Source organism: Trichosurus vulpecula, chromosome X (genome assembly GCF_011100635.1).
Source record: "Trichosurus vulpecula isolate mTriVul1 chromosome X, mTriVul1.pri, whole genome shotgun sequence".
Classification (NCBI taxonomy): domain Eukaryota; kingdom Metazoa; phylum Chordata; class Mammalia; order Diprotodontia; family Phalangeridae; genus Trichosurus; species Trichosurus vulpecula.
This window is the reverse complement of record NC_050582.1, coordinates 31,740,526-31,751,427: the sequence shown is the minus strand read 5'-3', so window position 1 is coordinate 31,751,427 and position 10,902 is coordinate 31,740,526. Positions and strand designations below refer to the sequence as shown.

The 10,902-nt window shown below is 41.4% G+C and overlaps 1 pseudogene; it reads left to right on the top strand.

The window, feature by feature from the left end:
- Positions 1-6,266: 6,266 nt before the first annotated feature.
- On the top strand, positions 6,267-7,196 carry LOC118832902 (annotated as a pseudogene).
- Positions 7,197-10,902: the final 3,706 nt, after the last annotated feature.

Here is a 10,902-nt window from a genome sequence, read left to right as displayed (position 1 = left end):
CAGTAAACAGTTGCTGGTCCAGTTGAGCTATTACCTAGCTGGAAGGGTCTGAAGATTTTGAGTGACAGAGTAATCTCTACTTCATACCTCTTAGCTAGTGACTTCCCTGAGCCAAGCTGAAGATTCTGTACCAGGGTCATAGTGGCAGAGCTACAGGCCTCTCTCTGATCTTGTCATTGGGTTGAATCTACCATCCTGCTCCGAAATTGAAATGACAGAGCTTCAGGCCCACTCCTGGTAACTTTCCTATGTAACTGCTTAATAAATGCTTCTGGATGGATTGAGCTAAATCTGTAATCTTGGGCAGGAAAAATGACACACTTCTCTTGAATTTCCTAATCACTACTCAGTTTTGTGCTCTTCCTTAATATTTGTTAGCGTAGTTGTGGGAAAGAGCTTGTTTGTACTGTTGCCTCTCACTCCACTATCTTTGCTGATTTCTCAGACCTGAATTTTAGGAAAATCATTTTGATATCTGATCAGAAGATGGATGGAAGTGGGGAGAATCTTGAGGCAGGGAGACCAAAGAGGGGCTGCACTAGGATAGCAGCTATGTGAATGGAGAGAAGAGAATGTATATAAGTGATATTATAAAAGTAGAAATGACATATCTTGGCAGCAGATTGGATATGTGGGGTGAATGTGAGTGAAGAGATCTGGATGAAGCTGAGGTTGATGAACTTTAGTGACTGACAGGCATATCAGAGATGATCATTGTTTTTGTTTTGCTTAACTATCCTTATTTATTTCCCAGGAGAGATCTATTGTTGTGGACGAAAAGAGAGTCATTAGGAAGTGACAGTTATATAAGAGTATCAAAACTTTTTTGTCTTAATGAGGTTAGGTTTTCCTTCATGTGGTGATGAGGCATTGGAGAAAGACTGGAGTAAGAGTTTCCTGAAGAACTTCACTGGGAGACTTTACTTATGGACAAATGTTGATTGTATTGAATTTGTATAGAGAGGGACTGGAACTATCACTTCATTAGTAGAAAGAGCTCTGGATTAGAAAATTCCCACTACCAGGGCAAGTCAGCAGCCTATATGCAACTAATGGTCTTAAAGAATTGCATAGTGCACCTAAAAGTTAAATAAATACCTTTCCTAGGGTCATACAACTAGTATGTGTGAGAGGCAGAAACCCAGGTCTTTCTGGTTCCAAGACTGGTCCTTTATGTACTATGCAAATTTTATATTGACTAAGAATGAGAGGTGGCCTGGCTTAGGGGATAAAGACCTGGCCTTGGAGTCACATACCAGCTTTGTGATCATGGACAAGCAACTTATTTTCTTAGTACCTCTAGACATAGTGTTAGCTATGTATCGTAAGCCAATTATTGGAAGGATCTCCCCACACCAATGAAATCATACCAAGCAAAGAAAAAGTCATGCCAAAACAATCTTTCTTGCTAGTTACTACACTGATAAATTAGGAAAATGCTATAAATAATGTGTTGAATTTATCAAGGCACTATACAATATTTCCAATATCTTTGTGGTAAAGAGGGAGAGATGTATGGGTTTGATTAGAGCATAGTTAGACAATTGGTTAACAAACAAGATGGTCATCTTTCTCTGATCAGCTGAAGTCATATCATTTGAGGAGAGGTTGAAGTATAAGAGGATCATAGATTTTGAGCTGGAAAGGCCCTTGGAATTCATCTACTTCCATTTCCTTATTTTTTAGTTAGGAAACTGAGGCCTAGATCATTAAATATGACTTAGGCAAAGTCATAAAGTAAGTAACAGAGCCAAGGATTTGAACAGAAATCCTCTGATTCCAAATCCAGTGCTCTTTCCATTGTATAATGTTACTTCTGATCCTGGGAAAGGAAGACGTAGTGACTGTCTTCAAATATTTGAAAGATTTGTCATATGGTAAAGTAGATAGAGAGTAGAACTAGGAGCAGTGGGTAGAAGTAACAAAGGTAGAAGTTACAAGGTAGTAGATTTCACCTTAATGTAAAGAAGGAGCTGCCTAAGAGAGCAGCTGATCAATGGCGTGAGATTAGGCAGGTGAATGTTGCTGGAAGTCTTCAAGCAAAGGCTGAGTGATGACCTATTTATCTGGGATGTTGTAGAGGGGATTTCTGCATGAGATTCTTGACTTCCTTAACAAGTACGTGTTACATCATATTTGTATTATGACCATTCCACATAGATGCTTTACACTTTTAAGTATTTTCCCAATTAGAGAACTATACATATTCAACCAGAGCTCATTATTTTATTAGTGGTTTAATTACTGGATGATTGGGTATTATAGTAGAATTTTCGTATAGTTGATTAAGCAATAAACCTACCTTCTCACCCTTATTTGTGATTACATTCATTAGCCATGAATAATTAGAACTAAGATTTGAAACAAAGGCCTTCTCAGCTTATATCATAGAAAAAATAATTAAGCCATAATGAAATTTCAAAGAAGCTAGCTAATAGTAACTTCGCCCCAGTGTATTTAATATTCTTCCAAACCAGGAGAATTGGTATAGATGTATTGCTCAGCCATGTGATACATATACTCCGAGGACCTTGTGTTTGTGTATTCTTATTTGTATTTGTAGTCAGACACTCTGAACACCATACTCAGTGCAAACACTTGATTTATGAATCACCTTTACATATGAAGGACAAGGGGGAATCAGTCTCAACCTCCAGTTCTCCCCATTGGCAACTGCTTTTTGCTACAGACTTATTTCATATTACTCCCCTTCAAATACTCTGTATTCTTGTCATTTAACTGGACTGTTAGCTGTTCCCAACAATTCCCTGTGCTTGAACAAGTGATCCCCCTTGTCTGGAAGTACCCTCTTCTCACCTCCACTTTGGGGAACACCTAGCTCGTTTCAGAGCCCACCTCAAGTGCTACCTGTACAAGGCTTTTCCTGACCTCCAGTTTGTCCTATTTCCCTCTTGCAATTATTTTGCGTTACTTTGTGTAACCTGTTTCTTGTCTCCTGTAGAATGTAAGTTCATTTTTGTGTTTCTATCCTTACCACCTAGCTCAGTGACTGGTACATTGTGCTATATACTTAATACATCGTTGAATTGGATTGGAATCTTTATTTTAGAACCATTTAGGAAATGATCGATATAAACAGGTGTCATCTCTTAGGCAGATGTGAAACATTGGCACATTGCTGGTGCCTAGGCTTCTCTACCTTAACCCTTTGACTCCTGGTCAAAGGCAATTACCTACTTACCTTCAGTAGGGACAGAAGTGTCACCTAAAGGGCTGGGGGACATGAGAGTAGTTTTCCTGGTGATACATCATGAGTCAAATAATTGTAGGGAAATAGCAAGATTTTGTTTTTGTGAAAATAGTGTAAAAGTTAAGGGTTTTGTTCTTAGAATACACACACACACATATATATCTATATATTTATACATCCATGTGAACATAAATCCATATATGTGTGTAAATACATGTATGAACGTGTATATACACACAAAATAAAGGCAGATATGTGGAACAGGAGAGTAGAAGGCAATGCCATCACAGCCTTTGCTTAGCTTTTGTTCTTGTTCAACTTCATTTCATTGCTTTAAGGGAGGGGAAGGTTCTTTGGAGTGATATAGACTTTATTTCCCTCACCCCAACCTATACCCAGCTCTTGTTGGGATATTTTTTGAGTACAGTCTCCAAGATGGGTTTGAGGGTCATGGGATCTTTATAAGATATTACACAGGTGTCAAAAATGTACTTATTCTTACCTGGAGACACTCTGGCAAGCATTTGTTGACTTCCCTTACTTATGAACTAAAAGAGCTATTTGCTTTCTGGTATCAGGGAGAAGCTTTCTAGTCATTGCATGTTAGAACAGGGGAGCCAAAAGCTCAGAAGACAAATCCCCTGGAGTACAGAAGATGATGTCTGAAAGAATATTGATTACCCTGAGACCAGTGGAGATGCCCAGAGGAGACAAGGTAACACGTAACAGAAAAGAGAGACGTGATGCTCAAAAGAAAGTAGAAAGAGGATGCCTAGCAGAAAGCAACTCAATGGCATTGCCAGAGGACGGTAGACTGTTCTGGGTTGGAGTCACATGTGAAGGGCAGTCCATATGGGTTCCTGGATTCTTGTTCCCTGGCCACACTAGTTCCCTACAAGAATACCCTCCATGACTCTTCTCTAGTCACACGCCTTTTCTGAGAGTGGGTTTTCCCCATCTGAAAGTGTTGTCATCTTTGGGAGAGTGTATACTAAGTGTACGTGATATTTTTGTCACGATTTTTGCTATGCTATTGAATTATAGTTCAGTCAACATGTGTTTAGATTCTACTATGTTCTCGAGTCGTAAAATATTTATTGTCTCTTCTGGTTGTCTGGTAAAAGTAAATACAGTGGTAGAGAATTATGAGAAATTATTTTAAGTGGATGCTGAATCGCAGAATACCCCTAATCTGTCCATTTCTGAGAAAGACTCTTTTTCTTCTTTTTCCATTTGAGTAGCTAAAGAAAATAAAGAGAATGTGCCTCAAGATATGGTATACATGGTGATGTGTGTGGAATGGGACTGGAAATTAGGAGATTTAAAAAAGACACTAGAAAAGGACGTATGGGATGACAGTGGAAACTGGGAAAGAAGAGTGAGACACTAGAGGTTTTTTTGCCTTTATCCTACAAATGACCAGACTACCTTCCTGGCAGCACCATCAGGAAATCCAGAAGTTAGAAAGAGAACAATAATGCTACCTCATTAACCCTCACTGCCCATCCCAAGTAGGACTTGGGAGAGGGGTATATTCAACCAAAAGAGTCCTCATAGATGAGACTGGAAGTGACCCTGGGAATTTCACAATATATCTTTGGATGTTCTAGGACTTTTATTTTGTTTTCCTCCTTTAAGTAAAGTTTTCTTTGTAACAACCTGCTTCTCAGTGCGGAATTGGTCTCAGCATATTTTGAGTGGGGAAAAGGTATAGTGCATACATTTTCCTAGGTTTTCTAGATAGAAGCTACGAGCTAAAATTAGGAGAAAAATTCCCTGGAGTATACCTACTCAATTTGTAATAGGATAGAGTCTCAGATTCAAGGCTTATTTACAAAGGAACTTTGGAAACATAATCATTCTTAAGTTGGAGACTGCCTTACCATATAGAATGGTGGCTTGGACAATAGGAGCCCCATCCTCAGAGTGTATGCAGCATGCTCTGCCAAATTCCAGGCCATGTGGGAAAGGTTGGGAAGTTGGAAAGGTATGATAATGTATAATGACAGGGTCCTGCACCATGATTCAGATTGTGTGTAGACATTCTATAGCTTGTTCCAATCATCTAACTATGAGAAGAGATGCACTTTTGACTGTTTGTTGATAATGCATTGCAATGAGTATGCATTTAAAAGACACTAACATGCCAGTTTTTTGCCTGACTACTTTTGAATGAGAAGTTCAAGACTGCTATAAGCCTCAAATGAGGAGAGAAGTTTGGGGCTTTTATCTCTCCACTTGGGTTGCCACCATGTAGCCAAAAGCAGCTGGTCCTTCTGTTTCATTTGTTTCTCTTGTGTCTGTTTCCTCCTGCTTTTAGGTGAAAGAATATTGGATTAAGTTATGACCTTGTGATCTTCAGAAGGTCAGGAGAGTAAGCCTCTAGAAGTCTGTGATCCAGAGTTCAGGCAGAATTTGATGTCTTCTAGAATAACCCTAAAGAATGACTAGGGTTTGATTGATCCCATAGCCAAGATGCCAGATATTATAAGAGGGAGGGATTCATCTATTTTTCTTTTATACTGTATTTGGAAATGAACTTGGCAGGGCAGTTACTTTATGTAAACTGATTTAAGTTTGAGCTTACTCTCCCTAGGGACCAAAGTGATATAGGGGAGTTTGTCTCTGTTGTTCAGGGAAATGTTTGTACTTCTGTTAGGCTCCATAGCCTCTTACAAGTAGGCTAACATCAAGCAGAATACAATGCACATGCTCTGAGGATGGGCTCCCATTGGCCAGACCTTAGTTGTATGTATAGGAAATTAAACTTGTCATCAAACTTTCCCTCTAGAAGCTTATTCTGTTGTATCATTTCATTAAACAAACACTCATTAACCTACCGCGGTCTACCAGGCACTGCACGAGGCAAAATAGTCTCTGCCTTCAAAGAAACTTATGCTCTACTGGGAGGGACTGGGGTAGGGGTAGGTACAACATGTTCCCATATAAATAAGTATAAAAGCTTTTCTTGCTGGGCTGCTCGCGTGAGGGAGGGCCAGCTGGTCTCTCTCTGTGCAATCTCCCTCCTGGAGTGATCCACCAAGGTCTCGTCATCATGGCTGAACAGATGATCCTTCGGGGTACCCTTAAAGGCCACAATGGCTGGGTGACCCACATCACCGTGACTCCCCAGTTCCCCGACATGATCCTGTCAGCCTCCCGAGATAAGACCATTATCATGTGGAAGCTTACCAGAGATGAGACAAACTATGCGATCCCCCAGCATGCCCTCAGGGGTCACTCACATTTTGTTAGTAATGTGCTCATTTCCTCTGATGGCCAGTTTGCACTCTCAGGCTCCTGGGATGGCACACTAAGACTGTGGGATGTCATAACTGGCACTACCACCAGGCACTTTGTTGGTCACACCAAAGATGTGCTGAGTGTAGCTTTCTCTTCCAACAACCGCCAGATTGTCTCTGGTTCCCCAGATAAGACTATCAAGCTGTGAAACACCCTGGGTGTCTGTAAAAACTCTGTGCAGGATGAGAGCCACTCAGAGTGGGTGTCTTGTGTCCATTCTTCACCCAAAAGCAGCAACCCCATCATTGTCTCCTGCGGCTGGGACAAACTGGTTAAGGTCTGGAACTTGGCCAACTGCAAACTGAAGACAAACCACACAGTTACAGTTTATCCTAATGGCTCTCTCTGTGCCTCTGGAGTCAAGGATGGTCAGGCCATCCTGTGGGACCTCAATGAGGCTAAGCACCTCTATACTCTGGATGGTGGTGACATAATCAATGCCCTCTGCTTCAGCCCCAATTACTACTGGCTCTGTGCTGCCACTGGGCCCAGCATCAAGATCTGGGACCTAGAGGGCAAAATCATTGTGGATGAGCTTAAGCAAGAAGTGATCAGCCCCAGCAGCAAGGCCGAGCCTCCCCAGTGCGCCTCCTTAGCCTGGTCTGCTGATGGCCAGACTCTCTTTGCTGGATACACAGACAACTTGGTACGAGTGTGGCAAGTGACCATTGGCATTCGGTAAAGGGGTCAACCATAACTCAGATTTTGAAATAAAGATCTTAATTTCTGCCTTTTGAAAAATAAATAAATAAGTATAACATATACATAAATTAAATGTAAGAAGGGGTGCCCCAGTAAAGCTTCGACAAAAATCTGAAGTTGTGGAATCCTTGAAGGACAGAGATTTTGCTGTGTGAAGCAGGAGTCCTTCAGGTACAAAATATATATTTTACACCCTAGGAAGGGTCTGGGATTTGAACATCTCAGTTGCATAAAAAGAAGACAAAGAACTTGCTTCCTGGGTACTTACTGTAGTTCATGCTTTTATTCCTAGCCACTTATCTACACAAGATTCCCAAAAGAGTACAGGAGGTGAACTGACTGAATTGAAACTGATAACTTTAGGGCAAAGGCTTACTGAGGCAGAGGGGCTTTTGAGAAAGGAAGGATTGTTAAGTTAGGATAGGCAGGAACTCTCTCAGCTCCTGCTTGGAGGTGATGACCTGAGAGCTGAAGCTCTGACAGAGTCAAAGGAAAAAGGCTTCTATGGATCCTAAGCTTAGGGTGGTTGCCCTAGCTGAAAGAGTATTATGGCCTTCTAGATGAAAAGATGACTATAACACACTCCAGCTAAAGAGATTGCAGTACCACCTAGCAAAGCCAGTGGCTAAAGATGGAAAAGAAAGCAACTGTTCATCAAAGAGACACCCCAGGGAGTCTAGGAAATTGGTCCATCCAGCAGAGATTCCATACCCTGAGAAGAGCCTAGTGACTGAGCAACCTACCTGGCCCAGCCTGACATTAGCTGTCCATCAGCCAATCAATCTGTACAACTTAGTCTGGTAGCCACTATCCAATAACAGCATGACCTGCCAGGCACCACCTAGCAAGTACTGTCCACCTACAGAAAAGAGCCTGGTCAGGAGCTAAGCCCAGCTACCAAGGTACTTATTCCACTCAGCCCAAGAGCAGATTGGCCCATCTAGCCAAGAAATCCTGCTCTAAATGGAGCAATACCACCTCAGACATTGCATTTCTTGAGGAGTCAGCCTAGTTAAATAGTGGAATGACTCATCCATTAACAGTGCCACCACCCATAGTGAATGTCTTGAGAATCTACCAGAAATAGAAAGAACATCAAGGCCCTGCAATTCCAGAGTTGTGAGTTGCCTTGGTCACATATATTTCCTGAGTGTGCCCTAGTACCTTTGTGCTTGAGTTTGCGCCCAGTCTTCCCCTGACACAAATTCTCTGTGTTTGTAGGAGGGTGAACCCTGTTGTATAATAACTCAGTTGTAAAATAGCTCTTGCCATGCTGTTTGAGGAAATGCCTTTGCTAAAGAACTGATTCTATTGGCTTATTTGTAAGGCAAGGGCTTGTGAGCTAGTTGTGGGAAGATAACCTCCCACAGGCTTACACTTTGATCTCTGAAACTTATAGAAGCACCTCTCTGTGGAGCCAACCCATCAGCATTAGTGCACTTTGGTCAAGTCAGCCCTAAGGTGGGGACTGGTTAAATCAATACAAAGTGATATTGTAGGGATGGGGGGGCAGAGAGTACTAACACCTGGGGCATCTGGAAAGACTTCATGTAGGAGATGGTGTTTGAACTGAGCTTTGAAGAAAGCTAAAAAGAAGTATAAAATGCAGTGGTAAAGAGGGAATATATTCCAAGTATGAGGGACAGACTCTGTGCCAGCATAGATTCGAGAAATAAAAATGCCCTTTCTAAAAATCAGCAAATAGGCCAGTCTGGCTAGAGATCAGGGACTGTTTGATTTATTTGTCTTTGTGTCCCCCATATTTAACATAGTACCTGGCTTATAGTAGGCTTCTTGACTGACAAAGTAAAGAGTAGTAATATATCTCTTCGTGCCCTTTGGCAGGTAGTTGGCACAGTGGATAGAGTACCAGGCTTGAAGTCTTCCTGAGTTTAAATCTGCCTTCAGACACTTACTAGCTATGGCACCCTGTGCAAGTCACTCACCCTGTTTGCCTCAATGTCCTCATCTATATTATTCTATCTGCAAGTAGATAATGGTCATAGTTCACAGATTTAGACCTGGAAGGGATCTTCGGGTATGTCCAGGCTAACCTTACCCCTTCTTTTACAGTGAGATGAAGTGTCTTGTTCGTCATCCTGTGGGTAGGAAGTGAAAGAAACTGAAATGGAATCTGGGGCCTCTCATCCCAAATACTCTGCTGCTCACCTACACTCACCTTGGCAGTATTGCTTGATCTCTTTTGGCCTCAACTTCCTCAAATGTAAAAGGAGGTGTTTGGCTTATATCTTTAAGGTCCTTTCTAAATCTAACATTCTACAATAGTTATTTTTTTAAAGTTAGTTGGTAAAAATCCAATTTCCATAACAGAAATAAAATAAGAGATTTTAGGAAGGTAGGATTTTGTTATTTCATTCACCAATTCACTACTGGTGTTGATTTAAAAAAAAACTTTGGAGGTGAATGGTATGGCCTACAGAGGAGTGATTCTTTCTGTTTGTGAGGTGGGGCGTACACAGAGTGGTGAGAGGCAGCCAAGAGCATGTCTTTCCCTACCTTGGTGACTGAATGTATTAAGCAAGTGACACATTGGTTGAACAAACATTTACAAAGTACATACTATTTATGAAGCCCTATGTAAAATGGTGGAGATATAAAGACAAAAAAGATGGGCCCTTCGCTCAAAGAATTTATAATATAATGGGATATAATGGGACCAGATAGTATGTTAGAAGTTAGGATATGATGAACTTCAAAGGAGACAGTGTGGTATGCAAGATCTGAGAAGGGGGAGGGGCTGCAATCAGCTGGGGAAATCAGGAAAAGTTTCATGGCTGGGCCTTAGAGATGGGCCTTGGAAGACGAGAATTTCTATAGACATGGACAATTGTGTTTACAATGTTTGGAGGTGAGAAAGGACTGGGCCACAGCTAATAGCCTCGCTTGACTGAATTATAGAGTACATGAAGCATAGTGGAGTAAAATTAGTCCAGAAAGGTATTTTAGGGCTAGATTGTGCAGGGCCTTGAATTCCAGGCAAATGATTTTATTTAAAATCATATACCATCAAGAACGTGATACATGTGTGGTATAATGGATGAAGGATCTCAGAGTCAAGCAGACCTGGCTTCAAGCTTTGTCTCTGACATGTCCTAACTGTGTGACCTTGGCCAAGTCCTTTAACTTTTCCTTGCCTGTAGGCAGCTAAGTCTGTAAGTGGCACAGCAGATCCAGAGTGGCTTGGTGGAGGAAGTTTCTTTTCTGGGAATTTCCACCAAGGAAATAACAAATTATTTAAAAACAAAGCATGATGGAGGCACTAAAGGCTTTTGAGTAGTACAGTGATGTGGTAAAATGGGTTAAACTGGAGGGGGGAGAGAATGGAGGCAGGGAACCTAGAGAGGGACCTCTTAACAATTCCTTTGCCAAGCATTAAAGGAGGAGGAGAAGGACTGACAGTCTTAACTAAGTTGGCAGCAGTGAGAACAGAAAGTGTTGGGGGGAATGCATGATTGCAAGAGATTACCAAGATAAAATGGAAAGAACTGAACCGTTGGGTTATATTTGCCTAACCAAGGCCCATTCTGGGTAGAATTTCAAACTAGAACTTCATACCTTTGTTTGCACCCAACATTCAATCATTCTTTCCTCTTTGGGGCAAGTAGTTTGCCCTGTGTGGCTGTCATTGCTGATGGTGTTAGAGAGAGATGAATAAAGGCCATCAC